General features: G+C 43.1%; 1 long non-coding RNA gene, 1 other non-coding gene and 1 pseudogene across 2 annotated transcripts; 1 reads left to right on the forward strand and 2 right to left on the reverse strand.

Moving 5' to 3' along the window:
• The window catches only part of LOC111971934 (peripheral plasma membrane protein CASK-like), a 274,635-nt pseudogene that overhangs the window by 155,961 nt on the left and 94,844 nt on the right, over window positions 1–23,830 (reverse strand).
• Window positions 12,073–12,466, reverse strand: LOC139028662 (uncharacterized). Its single transcript, XR_011480878.1, has 3 exons — window positions 12,421–12,466; window positions 12,200–12,255; window positions 12,073–12,106 (listed from the first exon to the last, which is right to left on the reverse strand). It is a non-coding gene; the product is annotated as an uncharacterized lncRNA (long non-coding RNA).
• Window positions 23,467–23,634, forward strand: LOC111980354 (U1 spliceosomal RNA). The gene has a single exon (XR_002879439.1). It is a non-coding gene; the product is annotated as a U1 spliceosomal RNA (small nuclear RNA).

The following is a 23,830-nucleotide window of genomic DNA, read 5'->3' on the forward strand; positions in this document are numbered from 1 at the left end:
AGAAAAAAAAAAAAAAAAAAACAAAGAAAAAACCTGCCAACGTATCTATACAGCTACCTGGAAATGTGAGTCACTTACATCTCCCCAAGATCGCGTACTCTCCTCTTAGCTCGTGCGACATTAGTGGACCCAATCGGGTGTCATGCTATAGGTCACGATACGTAATATCCACCAATGGTGGTCAGATCTACCTCTTCATACGTGTAGGGTTACTAATATGACCCCAAATGGTGGCTCAGATCATTCGGATTATACTATCTGTTCGCTCGCCATAGTCTGTTGGCCTGTACGAGCTTTGGATTAGCTCCCTATACGTTCTCACCTCTCAAGCTTCATCAAGCAGCGTGGTCTCATATAACTCTATACTACCATGGTTTCCAACTCGTTTGCGTACTCTAAACCCATCCACAAAATGTAACGTCCACTGAATCTCTCCAAGGCAAAATCTCCTCTGTTCACTCGTGTAGAGCATGAGCGTGGGTCCTCTTAGCCTATTTATCATAAATGAGGTCGCAATCGTGACAGTGGAAATGCCGTATGCGCGCGTCAATTACTGGGATGCGATGGACATGTGAGACGCAAGGACGACCAGATCTGGCGGCTGCTGAGCTCGTTGAGGTTACCATCAAGGACTTCCCCAGCCGTGGCAGCACTGCCTACCCAGCCAGGAACCTGTTGGCGAGGCTGGGCCAGGTGTGGCGGTTCCTATTTGGAGGTGCTAGAGGTCGACTTGCCAACAGAGGGGCTGTTCCGCGCCGGAGCTGTTCGATATCCAGTTTCCCTCGTTGTCTCTCCTGACGGTGCCAATTACTACCGAGTTCTAAACTGCTCTGTGAAGCAATTTCCAGCAAGGAACGGTTTCCTGTTTCTCCATGACAAATCCCCGTGCAAAGCAAAGGTCCATACAGAAATGGTTGTTGAGATCGTGTGGTAGACACTTGACTGTTTGTATTAGAGCCTGACCCAACCCCACGGACACAGTTCATTTCCTGTTCAGAGAACATGACAGGCAAATGGGGCGTGTTTCGAGCACATAGTTATTGAATGTAGTCACTATCCTGACGGACATTTTCATATCCATTGGATACTAATCTCACCAATGGTGTCAGAAGTTGGATGCTAACTTCACCAATGGTGTCAGAAGTGGGATACTAATCTCACCAATGGTGTCAGATGTTGGATACTAACTTCACAAATGGTGTCAGAAGTTCCGGAAAACCCTGTCACGGTGAGGAGTGCAGGCAAATTCTAACAAGATGGAGGTCGCAACGTGACAGTGGAGATGCAGTATGCGGCTAATTACTGGTGGTGCTGGCTGAACGCCAAGGACGACCAGATCTGGGCGGCTGCTGAGCTCGTTGAGAGTACCATCAAGGACTTCCCACAGCCGTGGCAGCACTGCCTACCCAGCCAGGAACCTGTTGGCGAGGCTGGGCCAGGTGTGGCGGTTCCTATTGGAGGTGCTAGAGGTCGACTTGCCAACAGAGGGGGCTGTTCCCGAGCCGGAGGCTGTTCCGATATCCGAGTTTCCCTCTTGGTCTTCTCCTGAGGCGGTGCCAATTACTACCGAGTTCTAAACTGCCTCTGGAAGCAATTTCAGCACAAGAACGGTTCCTGTTTCAGCATGACAAATCCCCCGTGCACAAAGCAAGGTCCATACAGAAATGGTTTGTTGAGATCGGTGTGGTAGAACTTGACTGGTTTGTATAGAGCCCTGACCTCAACCCCACGGACACAGTTCATTTCCTGTTCAGAGAACTGACAGGCAAATGGGGCGTGTTCGAGCACATAGTTATTGAATAGTAGTAACTTATCCTGACGGGACATTTCATATCCCAGATGGTATTCATGCTCTAAAGCACAGAGGGTTTAGCTGGTACAAAGACATACGTTTATTATCTGAACATGTATGTATGGTATTCATGTGCTTTGAATGTTAATCGAACAGATTGTGTAAGGGTTTCCCATTGGTCAGACGCAACATGGGTGTGGGTATTTAAACTCGGCCATTTCTTTGTTTGCAGGTCAGAGACACACAGGTAACAGGTTGGCATGCTGCCAGGTACAGGTATGATTGAAGCCTGGCTTTTCTTTTGAGTTTATTAGGCCTAACCTTTGTTCGTCGTCCTGTTTATTTGTTTTTGTAAATACGTGTACAGTCACCGGCTATATGATTTCTTCACCTTCCAAATAAAAAGCCTCACTTTGGCAAGACAAATCCATCGACTTCGTCAGCCTTCTCACTGTAAAAATCCTATCGCCGGGTCAACCTCACAACAAGACCTTGGGACAATTTTATTTATTTAACTAGGAAAGTCAGTTAAGAACAAATTCTTATTCACAATGACGGCCTACACCGTCCAAACCCGGGCGACGCTGGGCCAATTGTGCGCCGCCCTATGTGACTCCCAATCATAGTCGGTTGTGATACAGCCTGGAATCAAACCAGGGTCTGTAGAAACACCTCTAGCACTGAGATGCAGTGCCTTAGACCGCTGGGCCGCTCGTGATGACACTGTATGGAACACACAACCCAGCACTCCAGTTTAGCAGTTCCATCTCAACTCCAGTCACTTCTGATATTGTATCATTCTATAATGGGGAATTGTATTATCCAACACACAGTCAGTGAGAGGTGTTTAGTAAATACAAGGTTTCCACTGCCCTCACATACCTCTCACAGTAGTTTGTCAGTTGGCACAGAGACGAGGGCAGAGGTAGCACAGGGGTAAGATCTTCGTAAATACAGTCCTAGTGCTACAGCACACACAACACACACACACACACACACACACACCACACACACCACACACACACACACACACACACACACACACACCACACACACACACACACACACACACACACACACACACACACACACCACACACACACACACACACACACACACACACACACACACACCACACACACACACCACCATTCACCTTCCTTGGAAAGCAGAGCCTCTCCTGCCTCAGGTGTGTGTTTAGGCTACACAGTTTTTGTTCACACATCCTCAGAGAGAGTGTGTGTGGGTGTTGCTCTTTCTCTCTTCTCATTTTCCTCCCTCTCTCCTCCCTATCTGACTCCCCCTCCCTCTCTACCCTCCTCTCTATACCTCCCTCTCTCCTCCTATCTGACTCCCCTCCTCTCTACCCCCCCTCTCTATACCCTCCCTCTCTCCTCCTATCTGACTCCCCTCCTCCCTCTCTAACCCTCCCGTCGGTCTTATACCTTCCCCTCTCTAACTCGTTCTACCCCTCCCCTCTCTACCCCTTCCGCTCTCTATTACCCTACCCTTACCCTCCCGCTTCCTCCCTATCTGACTCCCCCTCCCTCTCTACCCCTCCCTCTCCTATACCCTTCCCTCTCAACCCCCTCCCCCTCTAACCCCCCTCCTATACCCTCCCTAAGCCCTTCCCACTCTTCCTTACCCCTCCGTGAGGCAGCTTTTAAACCAGGGGTACAGATCTGTCACACACACACCACACACACACACACACACACACACACACACACAACACACACACACACACACACACACACCACAACAACACACACACACACACACACACACACACACACACACACACACACACACACACACACACACACACACACAACACACACACACACACCTTCACCTTCCTTGGAAAGCAGAGCCTCTCCTGCCTCAGGTGTGTGTTTAGGCTACACAGTTTTTTCGTTCACACATCCCAGGAGAGTGTGTGTGGGTGTTGCTCTTTCTCTCTTCTCATTTTCCCTCCCTCTCTCCTCCCTATCTGACTCCCCCTCCCTCTCTACCCCTCCTCTATACCCTCCTCTCTCCTCCCTTCTGACCCCCTCCCTCTCTACCCTCCCTCTCTATACCCTCCCTCTCTTCCTCCTATCTGACTCCCCCTCCCTCTCTACCCCTCCCTCTCTATACCCTCCCTCTCTATACCTATCCTCTCTACCCCTCCCTCTCTACCCTCCCGCTCTCTATACCCTCCCTACCTCCTCTCTCCTCCCTATCTGACTCCCCCTCCCTCTCTACCCCCTCTTCTTATACCCTCCCTCTCAACCCCTCCCACTCTAAACCCTCCCTCTCTACCCCTCCGCGCTCTCTATACCCTCCCTACCCTCCCCTCTCTCGTACCCCTCCCGGTGCGAGCGCAGCTTTTAACCAGGGACAGAGATAATGTAACACACACACACACACACACACACACACACACACACACACACACACACACACACACACACACACACACACACACACACACGTGTCTACATCACTGTCTACATCAAGAAGCGGCAGTCAAAACTAGTGGTTACAGATAGATGAGCAGTAAATATGTACAATGGGAAGAAAAAGTATGTGAGCCTTTAGAATAACTTGGATTTCTGCATAAATTGGTCATAGCTTTTTATCTGATCTTCATCTAAATCACAACAATAAACACAGTCTGCTTAAACTAATAACACACAAACAATTATATTTTTTCATGTCTTTATTGAACACACAGTGTAAACATTCACAGTGCAGGTTGGAAAAAGTATGTGAACACTTGGATTTAATAACTGGTTGACCCTTCTTTGGCAGCAATAACCTCAACCAAACATTTTCTGTAGTTGCGGATCAGACCTGCATAACGGTCAGGAGGAGTTTTGGACCATTCCTCTTTACAAAACTGTTTCAGTTCCACAATATTATTGGGAAGTCTAGTGTGAACCGCTTTCTTGAGGTCATGCCACAGCATCTCAATCGGGTTGAGGTCAGGACTCTGACTGGGCCACTCCAGAAGGCGTATTTTCTTCTGTTTAAGACATTCTGTTTTTGATTTACTTCTGTCTTTTGGGTTGTTGTCCTGTTGCATCGCCCAACACCTGTTGAGCTTCAAGTGGCGGACAGACTAACATTCTCATGCAAAATGTCTTGATAAACTTGGGAATACATTTTTCCGTCGATGATAGCAAGCTGTCCAGGCCCTGAGGCAGCAAAGCAGCCCCAAACCATGATGCTCCCTTCTTAACCTCATTGAGCATTCTGCACTGTGCTCTTACAGTCATCTTTGCAGGACTGCCACTCCTAGGGAGAGTAGCAACAGTGCTGAAATTTCTCCATTTATAGACAATTAGTCTTGCCGTAGACGGACTTTTAGAGATACTTTTGTAACCCTTTCCAGCTTTATGCAAGGCAACAATTCTTAATCTTAAGTCTTCTGACATCTCTTTTGTTCGAGGCCTGGTTCAAACTCAATTTTGTGACTTTTTTTATGGGCAAGTGCAGCTCTAACCAACATCTCCAATCTCAACTCCAGGTTAGTTGACTCCTGACTCCAAGGAGCTTTTGGAGAAGTCATTAGCGTAGGGGTTCACATACTTTTTCCAATCTACACTGTGAATGTTTATATTACAAAGCCTTGCAAAAGTATTCAACCCTCTTGGCGTTTTTGCTATTTTGTTGCATTACAACCTGTAATGTAAATTGATTTTTATTTGGATTTCATGTAATGGACAAACACAAAATAGTCAAAATTGGTGAAGTAAAAAAAAAAAAAAACGGAATAGTGGTGCATTCATATGTATTCACCCCCTTTGCTATGAAACCCCTAAATAAGATCTGGTGCAACCAATTATATTTAGAAGTCACATAATTGGTTAAATAAAGTCCACCTGTGTGGAATCTAAGTGTCACATGATCTGTCACATGATCTCAGTATATATACACCTGTTCTGAAAGGCACCAGAGTCTGCAACACCACTAAGCAAGGGGCACCACAAAAGCAAGCGGCACCATGAAGACCAAGGAGCTCTCCAAACAGGTTAGGGACAAAGTTGTGGAGAAGCACAGATCAGGGTTGGGTTATAAAAAAAATATCAGAAATTTGAACATGCGACGGAGCACCATTTAGATCCATTATTTAAAACATTTAAGAATATGGCACCACAACAAAGCTGCCAAGAGAGGGCCGCCCAGCAAAACTCACGGACCAGGCAAGGAGGGCATTAATTAGAGAGGCAACAAAGAGACCAAAGATAACCCTGAAGGAGCTGCAAAGCTCCACAGCGGAGATTGGAGTATCTGTCCATAGGACCACTTTAAGCCCTACACTCCACAGAGCTGGGCTTTACGGGAAGACTGGCCAGAAAAAAAGCCATTGCTTAAAGAAAAAAATAAACCAACAAGTTTGGTATTCACTAAAAGGCATGTGGGGAACATCCCAAACATATGGAAGAAGGTACTCTGGTCAGATGACACTAAAATTGAGCCTTTTGGCCATCAAGAAAAATGCTGTGTCTGGTGCAAAACCAACACCTCTCATCACCCAGAGAAAACCATCCCCACATTGAAGCATGGTGGTGGCAGCATGTTTTTCATCGGCGGGGACTGGGAAACTGGTCAGATTTGAAGGAATGATGGATGGCGCTAAATACAGAGAAATTCTTAAGAGAAACCTGTTTCGGTCTTCCAGAGATTTGAGACTGGGACAGAGGTTCACCTTCCAGCAGAACAATGACCCTAAGCATACTGCTAAAGCAACACTCGAGTGGTTTAAGGGGAAACATTTAAATGTCTTGGAATGGCCTAATCAAATCCCAATCCTCAATCCAACTGAGAATCTGTGGTATGACTTAAAGATTGCTGTACACCAGTGGAACCCATCCAACTTGAAGGAGCTGGAGCAATTTTTCCTTGAAGAATAGGCAAAAATCCCAGTGGCTAGATGTACCAAGCTTATAGAGACATACCCCAAGAGACTTGTAGCTGTAATTGCTGCAAAAGGTGGCTCTACAAAGTATTGACTTTGAGGGGGTGAATAGTTATGCATGCTCAGGTTTTCATTTTTTTTGTCTTATTTCTCATTTGTTTCACAAAAAACATATATTTTGTATATCCATTTTAATTCCAGGTTGTAAGGCAACAAAATAAGAAAAATGCCAAAGGGGGTGAATACTTTCGCAAGCCACTGTATGTGTTCAATATAGACAAGAAAAATACAATAATGAGTGAGCTATTAGTATAAGCACTCTGTGTGTGTTTATTGTTGTGACTTAGATGAAGATCAGATCACATTTTATGTAAAATTTATGCAGAAATCCAGGTAATTACAAAGTGTTCACATACTTTTTCTTGCCACTGTAGCTCTCCAGCCTGTGTGTGTGTATGTGTGTGTGGTTGACCATCTCTGGGCAGTGTGCCTCTGTACATCACGCCGCTGACACTATGAAGCTTTAATCTGATCACCATCTGCTATAGCATGTGTGTTTAGGCACGCATAACACACACACAGGTGTAATCATTTTGACATGGCTGCCTGTAATTTGTTAAGGATACAAGATCCATTCCAATAATTCAAGCTCACACACACTCGCACGCACTCGCACTCACACAGGCACTCACACATGGACTCACACAGGCACTCACACAGGCACTCACACATGGACTCACACAGGCACCCACACATGGACTCACACAGGCACTCATACAGGCTCTATTAAATTAGTCAAAACAGGAAAATTGTCTGTTTATTATTAATTGCTGGCTAGCGATTAATAAGGAAAATTTTATTGAATTATCTCAACAGAGAAAAATGTCCTCATGTGTGCTACCTATATCCCCCCCACTAGAATCCCCATACTTTAACGATGACAGCTTCTCCATCTTAGAGGGGGAAATCAATCATTTCCAGGCTCAGGGACATGTACTAGTCTGTGGTGACCTAAATACCAGAACTGGACAAGAACCTGACACTCTCAGCACACAGGGGGACAAACACCTACCTGGAGGTGACAGCATTCCCTCCCAAATATGGCCCCCTAAACACAACTATGACAAAACAACCAACAAAAACGGATCACAACTCCTGCAGCTCTGTCGCACACTGGGTCTGTCCCTAGTCAATGGTAGGCTTCATGAGGACTCTTATGGTAGGTTCACCTAGAGCTCATCCCTTGGCAGTAGTACTGTGGATTACTTTATCACTGACTTCAGTCTAGAGTCTCTCAGAGCGTTCACAGTCAGCCCACCCACACCCCTATCATATCATAGCAAAATCAAAGTCTACTTGAACAGAGCAATCAATACTCAATCATGAGGCATCAAAGCCAAAGGAACTGCAGAAATAAATAATTTCTGGGAAAATTTGAACACACTAAACAAAAAACAACACAAAGAGTTATCTATCCAAAATGGAGATGTATGGATAAACCACTTCTCCTTCCTTTTTGGCTCTATAACAAAGAACAAACAGCAAAAACATATACATGATCAATTACAAATCTTAGAATCAGCTTTTAAAGACTACCAGAACCCACTGGATTCTCCAATTACATTGAATGAACTACAGGACAAAATAAAAAACTCTCCAACCCAAAAAGGCATGTAGTGTTGGATGGTATCCTAAATTAAATGATAAAATATACAGAGCACAAATTCCAATCGGCTATACTTAATCTCTTTAACGTCATCCTCAGCTTTGGCATCTTCCCCAATATTTTGAATATTTTGACTCAATTTGGCATGAGGGATGCAGCTTGAACCCCACCTTGTTCAACATATACAGTACCAGTCAAAAGTTTGGACACACCTACTCATTCAAGGGTTTTTCTTTATTTTTACTATTTTCTACCCTGTAGAATAATAGTGAAGACATCAAAACTATAAAATAACACATATGGAATCATGTACAATAGTAACCAAAAAAAGTGTTAAACAAATCAAAATATTCTTCAAATAAGCCACCCTTTGCCTTGATGACAGCTTTGCACACTCTTGGAATGCAGAATTCTGCAAAAACATCCTCTGTGTACGTAAAACACCAAATCAATTCTACAACCACCATAAAAAAGCCATCCCCTACAGAGAGATGGACCTGGAGAAGAGTCCCCTAAGCAAACTGGTTGTGGTGCACTGTTCACAAACACAAACAGACCCCACAGATCCCCAGGACAGCCACACAATTAGACCCAACCAAAACATGAGAAAACAAAAAGATAATTACTTGACACATTGGAAAGAATTGACCAAAAAACAGAGCRAAGTGAAATTCTGTTTGGCCCTAAACAGAGAGTACACAGTGGCAGAATACCTCACCACTGTGACTGACCCAAAGTGAAGGAAAGCTTTGACTTCGTACAGACTCAGTGAGCATAGCCTTGCTATTGAGAGAGGCCGCCATAGGCAGACCGGCTCTCAAGAGAACTACTTGCACATCGTTATAACACTGTATTTAGACAAAATATGATATTTGAAATGTCTCTATTCCTTTCAAACTTTTGTGAGTGTAATGTTTACTGTTCATTTTTTATTATTTATTTAACTTTTGTTTGTTATCTACTTGAATTGCGAGAGAGAGAGAGAGAGAGAGCAGAAGAGAGAGAGCAAGAGAGAGAGGGGAAGAGAGAGAGGGAGAGAGGTGACGAGAGGAAAGACGGGAAGAGAAGTAAGGAGAGATAAGGGGAAGAGAGATAGAGAGTGCAAAAAGAGAGGGGAAGAAAGAGAGAGGGGAGAGAGGGGGAAGAGAGAAGAGAGCGGAAGTAGAGCGGGAAGTGGAGGAGAGGAGAGACAAGGTGAGAGGGAGAGGGGAAGAGAAAGAGGGGAGAGAGAGAGCGAGAGAGCGGGAGAGAGGGGGAAGAGAGAAGAGAGGGAAGAGAGAGAGGGGGACGAGAGAAGAGAGAGAGGGGGAAGAAAGAGAGGGAGAAGGGGGAAGAAAGAGAGGGAGAGAGAGGGGAAAAGAATAGAGGGAAGGAGAGAGAGAGGGGGGAAGAGAAGGGGGGAAGAGAGAGAGAGGGGAAGAGAGAGAGAGAGAGAAGAAGAGAAGAGAGAAAGAGAAGAGAAGGAGAGAGAGAGAGAGAGAGAGAGAGAGAGAGAGAGAGGAGAGAGAGAGAGAGAGAGAGAGAAGAAGAAGAGAGAGAGAGAGAGAAGAAGGAGATGGTTAGTGAGGTATAATCGCTCCTGTTTTGAAGTTAGTTACAGAGACAGAAACCCCTGAACTTCAGAGGAAGAGGTATAGTGAAGTCTACTTAAGTGTGTGTGCAGCAAGATAGAGAGAGAGTCTCTCTGAATAAGGGACATTATTCATGCAATAAAGAATATAAAACACACACCACTCCTGGCAGAGCTCCTGGATAATAGCTTGGTGAAGGCAAACATTTTGAGGTTAGAGCACATTTAACGATTTAACGGTTGTTTGATTGGTAATTAGCGACGGTTAGGCACTTAAAACACCACACTGTAAATTCCTACTCAGCCCAGCTCATCTCAGCAGATATCTAAACTGCACGATGAGCTCTAATGTTTTTGGGACTCAAGAGGAAGCAGAGAAAGAGAGACAGTAGGAACTGATGTGATACAACCTGCAACTATTCTAATGCTTTATTGAGAACACACAACAACAACAAAACAATGTGTCTGCTATCTCACTGGGATCTTACAGGTCACCGTCCAGCGAGGAGCGAAGGGTAGAAAGAGAGATGGGGGGGGGGGGGGGTGAAGACGTTTGGGTGGAGAGAGAACATCAGCATACCAATAAGGAAAGAACACAGGCGTTATGTCTTATTCATGAGAGAAGTTGTCTGAAAACAACACAACAGGGTGACTCAGGAGAATGTAAGTTCACACAGACCCAGGAGTAAAGGGAAACTGTAAACTGTGTGTTCATATTCTTTAGTACATGATAAATGTCCCTGTTATCTCAAGAACTTCCCTCTGTGTGGTCTCCTCTCTCTCTCTCCTCTCTCTCTCTCTCTCTCTCTTGGTGTCACCCCCCAACGACACACCACACACACACCACTACACCCTACCCACGTACACCACTACACCATACACCTACACTACACTACACCCTACAACTACACACACTACACTCCACTACACTACACAACACACACTACACTACACTACAGTACACTACTACACTACAACACTACCCACTACACCACTACCAACTACACTACACCACTAACTACATACACTCACTACACACTACACTCCACTACAACAGTACTCACTACACCACTAACACTCCTACATCATACACTACACACTACACTCCGCACTACAACACACACTACACTACAACACTACAACAACTACCTACACGTACACACAACACTACACTACTACACAAACACTACACTACACGTACACTCTACAGCACACACTAACACTACACTACTACACTACACACAACACACCACTACACTACACACTTACACTACCACTACACTACACACAACACTACACCACTACACACACATACATCCTAACACACACTACACACTACACCACTACACTACACTAACAACACTACACCACTACACACACTACATACACTACACCACTACACTACACTACACATACAACACTACACACACTACAACTACACTACACATACACACACTCACCATTCACACTACATACACAACACTAACACCACTCACACTACACTCACACTACACGCACACACACTACAACACTACACACTACACAACACTACAAACTACACTACAACACCACACACACTACCACTACACCTACACCTACAGCTACAACTACAACACTACACTACACTACACTACACACACTAACCAACTACACCACTACACATACAACACTACACATACATACACCTAACTACACTCACACACTACACACCTACACTACACCACTAACCACTTACACTAACACCACTACACTACACACTACACTACACCACTACACTACAATCACACACTACTCACACTACAGCTCACCATACACACTACACTACACTACAACACTACAACCACTACTACCACACACTACACGTACAACACTACACTACTACACCACTACACTACAGCTACTAACACTACACCACACACACTAACTAACAGCACCACTACACTACAACACACACCACTACCTACACTACCACTACACTACAACACTACACTACACACACCCACTACACTACACTACACCACTACTACTACAGCCACTACATCCACTAACTACATCACTACACTACAACACTACACCACTTACACTACACTACACCACTTACAACATACACACCACTACACCACTCTATACACTACACTTACAACACTACACCACTACACTACACCACTACACCTACACTACAACTACACCACTACACTACACTACAAACACTACACCACACTACAACACTAACACACTACACTACAGACACTACACACACTACACTACACCACTACACCACTACACTACACTACAACACTACACCACTACACTACACTACACTACACTACAACACACACCACTAACACACACTACACCACACCCCTACACTACAACATACACTACACCACACAACACTACACACTACACTACACTACACTAACAAACATCTACACCTACATGCTACACACACTAACACTACACCTAACACTACACTAACTACATACACTACACTACACCACTACACCACTACACCACACTACAACACTACACACTACACTACACTACCACACACTACACCTACACACTACACACATCTACACACATACACTTCACACACTACCTACACTCACACATACACTACAAACTACACGCTACACTACACTACACTAACTATACACCACCATACACTACTACTACAACACTACACCACTACTCAACTACAACACTACACGTACACACCTACACTACACACTACAACACTACACCACTACACACACTACTACTACACACTACACTACACCACACTACCACACACTACACACTAAACTACAACTACACTACAACACTACACACACTAACACAACACTACACCTACAACTACACTACACTACAACACTATCACACTACCACTACACTACACTACAACACTACACCACTACATTACACTACACTACAACACTACACCACTTACACTACACTACACTACACAACACTACACCACTACACCTACACTACACTACAACACTACACCACTACACTGACACTACACTACAAACCTACACCACTACTAATACACTACACTACACACTACACCTACACCTACACTAACACTACACACTACCTACTACAAACACTACACACTACACCACTACAACACACACTACAACACTACACACTAACAACTACACTACACTACACCACACCACTACACTAAACTACAACAACTTAAGTTAACGTCAAACCAGCTGCTAGATGAGAGTGACTTGATCACCGAAAAGACCAAATGTGATCATTATTACTCCAGTGCTAGCTTTCTCTACCTGGCTTCCTGTTAAGGCAAGGGCTGATTCAAGGTTTTACTGCTAACCTACAAAAGCGATTACATGGGCTTGCTCCTACCTATCTTTCCGATTGGTCCTGCCGTAAATACCTACACAGCACGCTAAAGTCACACGGACGCAGGCTCCTAACTGTCTAGAATTTCTAAGCAAACAGCTGGAGCGGCCTTCTCCTATAGAGCTCATTTTTATGAATGTTGCTCCTACCTGTGAGACGACGCAGGCTCATTCTCCAACCTTTAAGTCTTTATGTGAAGACTCATCTCATTCAGTAGGTTTCCATGAGTTGAGTGTAGTCTGGCCCAGGAGTGTGAAGGTGAACGGAAAAGGCCACTGGAGCAACGCACCGCCCTTTGCTGTCGTCTGCCTGCGTTTGGTTCCCTTATCTACCTGGGATTCCTCTGCCCCTATTACAGGGGTGAGGCACTGGCTTACTGGTGCTCTTCCATGCCGTCCGAGGAGGGGGTGCGTCAGCTTAGTGAGTTGAGTCACTGGTCGTGATCTTCCCTGTTCTGGGTTGAGCGCCCCCCTTGGGTTGTGCCGTGGGGGAGATCTTCGGTGGGCAATACTCGGCCTATGTCCTCAGGATGGTAAGTTGGTGGGTTGAAGATATCCCTCTAGTGGTGTGGGCTGTGCTTTGGCAAAGTGGGTGGGGTTATATCCTGCCTGTTTGGCCCCTGTCCGGGGTATCATCGATGGGCCACAGTGTCTCCTGACCCCTCCTGTCTCAGCCTCCAGTATTTATGCTGCAGTAGTTTATGTGTCGGGGGCTAAAACAGTCTGTTATTATCCGGTGTCCTGTGTGAATTTAAGTACTGCTCTCTCTAATTCTTTCTTTCTTTCTTTCTTTCTTCTTTCTTCTTTCTTTCTTTCTTTTTTTTCTTTCTTTCTTCTTTCTTTCTTTCTTTCTTTCTTTCTTTCTTTCTTTCTTTCCTCGGACCTGAGCCTAGGACCATGCCTCAGGACTACTTGGCCTGATGACTCCGTGCTGTCCCCAGTCCACCTGGCCGTGATGCTGCTCCAGTTTCAACTGTTCAGCCTGCGGCTATGGAACACTGACCTGTTCACCGAACATGCTACCTGTCCAGACCTGCTGTTTTCAACTCTCTAGAGACAGCAGGAGTGGTAGAGTACTCTGAATGATCGGCTATGAAAGCCAACTGACATTTACTCTGAGGTGCTGACTTGTTCACCCTCTGCCAACCACTGTGATTATTATTATTTGACCCTGCTGGTCATCTATGAACATTTGAACATCTTGGCCATGTTCTGTTATAATCTCCACCTGGCACAGCCAGAAGAGGACTGGCCACCCCTCATAGCCTGGTTCCTCCCTAGGTTTCTTCCTAGGTTCTGGCCTTTCTAGTGAGTTTTTCCTAGCCACCGTGCTTCTACACCTGCATTGCTTGCTGTTTGGGGTTTTAGGCTGGGTTTCTGTACATCACTGTGAGATATCAGCTGATGTAAGAAGGGCTTGATAAATACATTTGATTTTATTAGATATTTTTATGGAATATCTACATAGGCGCACAGAGGCCCATTATCAGCAACCATCACTCCTGTGTTCCAATGGCACATTGTGTTAGCTAATCCAAGTTCATAATTTTAAAAGGCTAATTGGTCATTAGAAAATCCTTTTGCAATTATGTTAGCACAGCTGAAACTGTTATTCTGATTAAAGAAGCAAACTGTCCTTCTATAGACTAGTTGTGTATCTGGAGCATCAGCAATTGTGGGTTCGATTACAGGCTCAAAATGGCCAGAAACAAAGCACTTTCTTCTGAAACTTGTCAGTCTATTCTTGTTCTGAGAAATTATGGCTATTCCACTTGAGAAATTGCCAAGAAACTGAAGATCTTGTACAACGCTGTGTACTACTCGCTTCACAGAACAGCGCAAACTGGCTCTAACTAGAATAGATCGAGGAGTGGGAGGCCGCGGTGCACAACTGAGCAAGAGGACAAGTACATTAGAGTGTCTAGTTTGAGAAACAGACGCCTCACAAGTCTTCAACTGGCAGCTTCATTAAATAGTACCTGCAAAACACCAGTCTCAACGTCAACAGTGAAGAGGCAACTCCGGGATGCTGGCCTTCTAGGCAGAGAATCAAAGAAAAAGCCATATCTCAGACTGGCCATTAAACAGAAAATATTAAGATGGGCAAAAGAACACAGCCACTGGACAGAGGAWCTTTGATAGGATGATTTCTATTCAAGCTGTTGTGTGTATGGTCTCTGCCAGTAAAGTCCGATGTGATCTTCTTTACTCTGTAAATACCTAAATCAGTTAAACATCTTTTGAGTCAAAGTTAAGTAGAAAATAACGTGACACAACTATGACTGGGTCTGACTCAGTGTATACACAGACACACAGACAGAGAAGCCACAGGTGGCTTAGCCCGGTTGGTGGTGGTGGCATCAACTGTGTGTCAAGTGTGTGTGTGTCAAGTGTGTGTGTGTCAAAGTGTTGTGTGTGGTGTGTGTTTCAAGTGTGTGTGTGTCAAGTGTGTGTGTGTGTGTGTCAAGTGTCTGTGTGGTGTTGTGGTGTGTGTGTGTGTGTGTGTGGTGTGTGTGTGTGTGTGTGTGTGTGGTGTGTGTGTGTGTGGTGTGTGTGTGTGTGTGTGTGTGTGTGTGGGTGTGTGTCTGTGTGTCAAGTTGTGTGTGTGTGTGTATGTGTCTGTGTATCAGGTGTGTGTGTTGTGTGTGTGTGTGTGTGTGTGTGTGTGTGTGTGTGTGGTGTGTGTGTGTGTGTGTGTGTGTGTGGTGTGTGGTGTGTGTGTGTGTGGTGTATCTGTGTGTCAAGTGTCCTGTGTGGCTCAGTTGGTAGAGCATGGCACAATGCCAGTGTTGTGGTGGAGGACCAGATGAAAGAAGTATAAACATGGATGTTGATAAGTAGTTGAGATTTGCTCAGTCCATCCTGACCAAATCTGAACCAATCATAGACGACAGTGTTTTACAAGTTTGGACAGCTCAATACAGCACAGAACAATAGAGTACATTACTACAATGAGTTCAGTACAGTATAGTAGAGACACAGTAATAATGTACTGTATTGTACTGTATTATATTATGTACTGGACATATCTACTGTACTCTACTGTGCTGTACTGTACTGTGCTGTGCTGTACTGTACTCTACTTTACTGCACTGTACACTACTTTACTGTACTGTACTCTACTGTGCTGTACTGTACTCTACTGTACTGACTCTACTGTGCTGTACTGTACTGTACACTACTTTACTGTACTGACTCTACTGTGATGTACTGTACTGTACTGTACTCTACTTTACTGTACGTACTCTACTTACTGTACTGTACTTCTTACTGTGCTGTACTGTACTCTACTGTGCTGTACTGTACTCTACTGTACTGTACTGTACTCTACTTTACTGTACTGTACTCTTACTGTGCTGTACTGTATGACTGTGCTGTACTGTACTCTACACACTTTACTATACCGTACTCTACCACTGTACTGTACTCTACTGTGCTGTACTGTACTGTGCTGTGCTGTGCTGTACTGCACTCTACTTTACTGTACTCTACTGTACTGTATACTACTTTACTGTACTGTACTCTACTGTGCGTTACTGCACTCTACTTTACTGTACTGTACTCTACTGTACTGTACTCTACTGTGATGTACTGTACTGTACTCTACTTATACTGTACTGTACTCTTACTTTACTGTACTGTACTCTTACTGTGCTGTACTGTACTCTACTTTACTGTACTTGTACTCTACTGTGCTGTACTGTAGTGTACTGTGCTGTACTGTACTCTACACTACTTTACTATACTGTTTACTTTCTACTCTACTGTACTGTACTCTACTTGCGTACTTACGTACGTTCTGTACTTACTCTACACTACTTTACTATACTGTACTCTACTTTACTGTACTCTACTGTGCTGTACTGTAGTGTACTGTGCTGTACTGACTCTACACTACTTTACTATACTGTACTCTACTCTACTGTACTGTACTCTACTGTGCTGTACTGTACTGTGCTGTGCTGTACTGCACTCTACTTTACTTGTACTCTACTGTACTGTAACTACTTTTACTGTACTGTACTCTACTGTGCTGTACTGCACTCTACTTTACTGTACTGTACTCTACTGTGCTGTACACTACTTTACTGTACTGTACTCTACTGTACTGTACACTACTTTACTGTACTGTACTCTACTGTGCTGTACACTACTTTACTGTACTTACTCTACTGTACTGTATACTACTTTACTGTACTCTACGTGCTGTACTCTACTGTACTCACTCTACTTTTACTGTACTGTACTCTACTGTGCTGTACACTACTTTACTGTACTGTACTTACTGTACTGCACTCTACTGTACTGCACTCTACTTTACTGTACCTACTGTGCTGTACACTACTTTACTGTACTGTACTCTACTGTGACTGCACTCTACTTTACTGTACTGACTCTACTGTGCTGTACACTACTTTACTGTACTGTACTCTACTGTACTGCACTCTACTGTACTGCACTCTCTACTTACTGTACACTACTTTACTGTACTGTACTCTACTGTACTACTGTACTCTACTGTACTGTACTGTACTCTACTTTACTGTACTGTACTATACTTGCTGTACACTACTTTACTGTACTCTACTTTACTGACTGTACTGTACTCTACTTACTGTACTCTACTGTACTCTACTGTACTGTACTCTACTGCTACTCTACTGTACTCTACCGTACTGTACTCTACTGTACTTTCTACTGTACTGTACTTCTACTGTACCTCTACTGTACTGTACTCGTACTTTACTTTACTGTACGAACTCTGTACACTACTTACTTACTTACTTACGTTACTGTATCTTACTGTACTCTAACTTTACTGTACTCTACTGTACTCTACTGTACTGTACTCTACTGTACTCTACTTTACTGTACTCACTTACTCTTACTGTACTGTACTCTACTGGCTGGTACACTACTTTACTGTACTCTACTTTACTGTACTCTACTGTACTCTACTTTACTGTACTCTACTGTACTCTACTGGTACGTGACTCTACTTGACTGTACTGTACTATACTGTGCTGTACACTACTTTTACTGGTACTCTACTTTACTGTACTGTACTGGTACGCTACTTACTGACTCTTACTGTACTCTACCTGGACTGTACTCTACTGTACTCTACTGTACTGTACTCTACTGTGCTGTACAACTAACTTTACTGTACTGTACTCTACTGTACTGCTAACTCTACCGACTGCACTCTACCTTTACTGTACACTACTTACTGTTACTACTGTACTGTACTGTACTGTACTCTATTTACTGTACTGTACTATACTGTGCTGTACACTACTTTACTGTACTCTACTTTACTGTACTGTAACTGTACTCTACCTTTCTGTACTCTACTACTCTATACGGACTCCTACGTACTCTACTGTACTCTACTGTACACTTACTGTACTCTACTTACTGTACTACTGTACTCTACTGTACTGTACTCTACTTTACTGTACTGACTATACTGTGCTGTACACTACTTTACTGTACTCTACTTTACTGTACCTGTTACTGTACTCTACTTTACTGACTCTACTGTACTCTACTGTACTGTACTCTACTGTATCTACTTTACTGTACTCTACTGCTCTACTGTACTGCTACTTACTGTGCTGTACATACTTTACTGTACTTACTTACTGTACTCTACTTACTGTACTCGACTCTGTACTTATCTTACTTTACTGTACTGTCTATACTGCTGTACACTACTACTGACTCTACACTGTACTGTACTGTACTCACTACTGTACTCTACTGTACTGTACTTACTGTACTCTACTGTACTGACTACTGTGCTGTACACTACTTTACTGTAGTTCAATGACCAAAATAAATGTTTTCAAATTCAAGGTATGATGTCATAGCTGACAGCCCGTTCTTTCTGCAGACATCTTTTTGTATCTTAAATTCAGAGCAAATATTGAACAGAGTTTTTGGAAACCGTGTGTCGCATAAAAACCTGAGGAGATTTGACCGTTCTTCCAGTAAATGCATTTGTTGTAAATGTTCTGTTGAAATGTTTAAAAGTTCTCCTGTACTGTCCTTGGCATAGAGTTTGTATGGTTTGTTAAACTTTGAACATTCAATGGTTGTGTTTTGATACATTTAAAGTGAAAAATATGAGTCGCGGCGTTGAATAGCCCTGAACCATCAGGACCATCTATAACTATTACCTAACTATTATCTAAACTGTACCAGATTTTAGTGTATGTGTGTGTGTGTGTGTGTGATGTACCCCCTCCTCCTCTCTTTGCCCTTCAGATAAGGGGCCCCGACCAGGTCGAGGTTGTTGATGTTTAGCTTGTGTGGTGTGTGTATGTGTGTTCTCGGTTCCCAGGGCTGCATTTCTAATACCATTTACACCATGCAAAGCTAGAACTTTCATACTCCCTTCCCCAGTACAGCTAAGAGGACTAGCCTATTTAAATCAGAGTTCCCTCGTCTTGAGATTCTGCCTCAAATACTTTTTATGAGCTGGTTCCAGTGATACCCTTGTACCTGAAGCAGCATTTCTGCTCTTCTTCTAGTGTGCACGGTATACCGAAACGTCTGTACTTTATCAATACTAGAACATGAAAAAACTGTTCCGTACTAGAATTTTTAGTTACTTCCGGTACTTCTGTCAAATGGCTCACGGAYCAAGTCTGTATCAGCGCAGCCGATGTACCTCTTATAGTGCGAGCACACCGTGTCTACTCCACTAAGCCTGTACTGGGAGTCTGGGCTGCCTCATCTTAGCTTCCCACTCACGCACCACAGAAGTTAACACACTTGAATAATGCAACACGGCATGTGGAACCTGTTGAACCTGTTCATTACTGTTCTCAAAACGATGTCCATACAGACTAGAACACTTTAAAATGCAAGAAGATACTGGTAGCTCCTAGCTTTGTAGGCTAACTTTCCTTGCTAGCTTASAGCTGAAGCCAAAATCAATTCACTACCCTTAGTTCTTTTGCTTGGGATAATTTGAAACCATAAATGCAAACTATGCTGATTTCAAAGCTGATTGCCGCCAAAACGTTATTAATTCACTTAATCGCTTTCTCTCGCACGTCTCTCCCAAAGATCTATAGCCTCAGCGAACAGACTTGCCTCGTGAATGACGCCGTTACTGGTTAACGAGACAGCGCACACATTTATAAAATAAAATGTTGTTGATCAGTACAATTAAAATAAGTCATCATTAGAAGGGATTGTTTGTCACCACTAACCCCATGAAATCCGCCAAAACAAGTAACTCAATGCATGCACAGACCACTATTTAATACGCATTCACCTGTATTGTGAATAGACCTAGTCTACATCTTGATTTACTCAGTTTATCAATAGAGATTTACCATTCAAATAAATGATTATCATTATGTTTTTATGTAGTTAGACTGGTAAAAACAAAGTCAAATTGACTGGATGATTGTTTAATTTATTCATTAATGCATACATGGCTGTCTCTGAAAAACTCTGATGGAAATACATTCAAATGTAACGATATTGAACTCAAAATGTGACTCGTTTCAGGAAGCTAGGCGTATGTTGCGTGCCACTACTTCACAGGAGAGTCATTTGAACGTAAACTTAAAAAAAAAAATCTAAATGCGTTTTTGTCCAGAAATACCTTCTGGAACATGTGAACTTTCATGTACCTTAATAACAAAGTGTATGCCATCTGTAAATACAAAATACAATTGTTAAATTACGAGCCTAGTTGGTTTAGCTACGGAAAGAGACAAGAACCTTCCTGCTAGCCATGATTGGCTGAGATTACATGCCGAGAGATGAGTTTGGATTGCCATGCAGCACGTGTCTGTCTATGAACTGAGCACTAACATGAACTGGCCACTATGTGTAAGTAGTCCTTTCTAACACATCTTTTTTGAAAGATATCACGTAGTAGAAGTGCAGAAATGTTGCTCTCCACCTTCTAGAGGACTGAGTTTTGAAATCAKTGGAATGCCCGGTGTAATTAGAGTATGATAGCTAAGGAGATGGAGAAAATTCTGGCGYTTGATTGCAAAGAAGGCTGTTGTATAAAACACCTGTCTCCGGATGACATCTTCAAACTAAGGGCAACCATGGCATCTATGACAGAGAAGGAGAAGCATCCATCCATGTATATGGGTAAGATTTTCAGATATGATATGTTTCTAATTTAGTCAGAAAATTGTTTTAATTTCAAGTCACTGTTAGCTAGCTAGCTAATGTTACATGTATGATCTGTGTAGTAATATTATTCGTATCTCAGAGCCATTTGCATTGCTAGTTATAGCCTAATGTTAGCTAGCTAGTTGGGATTATGCTTAATTGTTTAAACAAAAAGGTTCCACTATGCAAGTAACCATTTCACTACACCTTCTGTATCCTATGCATGTGACATTGCTTTTATTTGATATAGTATATGTTTACCAGAGACGGTAATGTGAAGAACATGACATGCACCAAAGTCAAATTAGGATATAACGTTAGGCCAATGAGACAGTGTCAAAGTTCTAAAAATTCTCTGTTAGAATGCCCTAGTTTTATTTCGTCACACACACAACCGTAACCTATTTTCTGTAATTGGCTCGCCATTAACTTGTAAATAATTATCTTGTCGTGAGTTTATTTTCCTGTAATAATGAAGACAAATTAGCTCAATTAAAGACGTTGTCAGCTATATGATATGGTCATTATTTGAACTGGCTAGCCAGCTAACTTAACATTAGCTAGCCAGCTAACTTAACATTAGCTAGCCAGCTAACTTAACATTAGCTAGCCAGCTAACTTAACATTAGCTAGCTGGTTAACAAGCTAGAAACGAACCAACACATTGTTTAGAAAGTTGTTTTAAGTTGCCTGGTTTGCTAGATTGACAGATACAAAATAATGTTTTTATGGTTGGGTTTATTGGTGTTAAAGTACACTAGTTATGCTATTTTGGATCACCAGGCTGCTGATGTCAGGCAGCCTGTAGTTTTTTTGTTTATAGTTTTTCATAACGACAACAACAAGTTTGATGTCGGACGACAATAGAATGTTCACGATGTTACTGCGAAAACTGTCGATACACGTAGTATAAACCAGCCTTTAGTCTTGAAATCTTTGGTTGTTTAGCATATGGCCTCATGTGAATCCTTAAAAAGAGATTGGTGGGCATAAGAGGGCGTGAACGATGCTGAATGGGTGTAGACAAAGAAGAGCTCCCCAGCAGGTTTACCAAAACATTCAAGGACCAAGTGAGAAACTTTCAAAGCAGAATTACTTTCCCATTGTTCCTCAACTGCAGTGTTTGATATACCATTTTCTCTGAGTCTCTACTTTTATCCAATGTAAAAAACAMAATTTCAAATTTTGCTACATAAGACTGAACCGAGACGGTCGTTCACAATTATGCCCAACGATTGAACTGAGCAGACGAGAAGAATTAATCTTCTTCCCCCTGGCCGCTTTTAATTACAATCAAAGTTCCTTGTGTTAGCCAGGGACAAACTGAACCTTTCATTGCATAAAGACAAATAAATATTGTTTACTGTGTGTACTCAAGGAAGACCCTCCACCTGCAAGAGCATGTGTGTGACAATGCTATGTGCAATGACTTGACCCCACAACTGTGGGACTGCTATGGAGCCGTCATAGCTACGTCACAATGATCAAAGGAAATAATGCCTGGTGAGAGAGTGGAACTGGACTGGTGTCTGATGGGCCCTGTGGCTTCATGCTCACATGTACAGCCAATTACAAACCCTTCTTTACGACGTAAATCAAAAAGTACAAGAGGGAATGTGAGATGTTATCGATAAAATCTCAATTGCTTTCATGCATTTGGTCTGTGTGTGTTTTGGTGTGTGTGTATGTGTGTGTGTGTGTGGTCTGCATATGATTTTATTTCGTCAATACTCGCATACATTTTTGATATCCAGAGACAGGTTAAGATATTAAAGTCATTGGTGATTTTTCTAGTGTTGCATGATGGGAATCTAAGTGTTCACTGAATATAATCTAGTAAACAAAATGACTATTTTTCATTCACTCTGTCTGCAAGTGCATTCCTAAAACGGCATTTAACGCAGGTCGATGTGATGTGATATTATCGGACACAAAGTGGTTTACCAGTTAGCCGAAAATGTATGGCACTGGAGACACTTGACCTCCACCGAATAAGTGTAACTCATACTTACCTGCAAGAGAGATACCGTGATCAAAGAAGGTGGGTTCAACCAGGGAGTGGCTTAGCCATTGCACTCCGCGGCTGTGCTGACGCCTGCTGATTTCCCAAAATGTGGAAATCTCGAATGCATAATTTATGCAGTGGGGGACTGCGTCCCGCGCTCTTCCCCTTGATGTCTTGTTTAAATGAACAACCGTGCCTTTGGCGGCAAGCTTGAGTTGAAGTCATTGCCCGTGCCTAATAGGAGATCTTTGAAGTCAGTTGTGAAAGACAATTTGTGACCAATTGAAAAAGGTAGAAACATTTGTTTGTAAGCCAAAAACATTGTTGACATTTTTTGTGGAAAACATCAAATGTTGCGAAATG

This window comes from Salvelinus sp. IW2-2015, linkage group LG2 (assembly GCF_002910315.2).
Source record: "Salvelinus sp. IW2-2015 linkage group LG2, ASM291031v2, whole genome shotgun sequence".
NCBI classification, from domain to species: domain Eukaryota; kingdom Metazoa; phylum Chordata; class Actinopteri; order Salmoniformes; family Salmonidae; genus Salvelinus; species Salvelinus sp. IW2-2015.